Source organism: Hyla sarda, unplaced genomic scaffold (genome assembly GCF_029499605.1).
Source record: "Hyla sarda isolate aHylSar1 unplaced genomic scaffold, aHylSar1.hap1 scaffold_430, whole genome shotgun sequence".
NCBI classification, from domain to species: Eukaryota; Metazoa; Chordata; class Amphibia; order Anura; family Hylidae; genus Hyla; species Hyla sarda.
In genome coordinates, this window is record NW_026610445.1 from 199422 (window position 1) to 200043 (window position 622).

The 622-nt window shown below is 44.1% G+C and overlaps 1 pseudogene; it reads right to left on the bottom strand.

The window, feature by feature from the left end:
* Window positions 1-305: 305 nt before the first annotated feature.
* LOC130334184 (U2 spliceosomal RNA) lies at window positions 306-413 on the bottom strand (annotated as a pseudogene).
* Window positions 414-622: the final 209 nt, after the last annotated feature.

The following is a 622-nucleotide window of genomic DNA, read 5'->3' on the forward strand; positions in this document are numbered from 1 at the left end:
TCTCTCCATGTTTTCCTTCTTTCCTCCTTTTTTCATATGCTGCTGCTTCTTATTTTTCTTCTTTTTCAGACCCTATCATTGCACTATTGCTTATTCAATACCACCAGCAGATGGAGACACTATATTACAACATTAGTTGTGAGCAGCAGTTTGTACAAACAAATGCCTCATAGCTGATGTCCTATCCACCTAGGCACATAGGCACCACCTATTGTCTTTTGCCTGCAGTAGGGACCCACTGGACTAGCCAGCAAGCAGCTGCAGCAGCAAATAAACAGGTAATCTTTCTTTCCAACACTGAAACCTGGTGGTGCACTTAATATATGCTACCAGATAGGGGACATATCAGATATTAAACTGATATAAACAGACACCACATTTGATACCAGCCAAAAGGAAGGATGATAAGTGATAACTGTGAAAGGGGAGGAACCAACGCTGTCCCCTTCACATGCACCATCACTATTTGTAGGAAGGGAGGCTGGCTGGCAGCCTCCCATACACACTCTGGCTGGGTGGCAGTCACCCACCAGTACACACAGCAGACCCTAAACCCATATCATTATTGCTAAGCAGGAAGATGGGAGTCCATTTCACTCTGATGGACCATTTTTAAATGCAA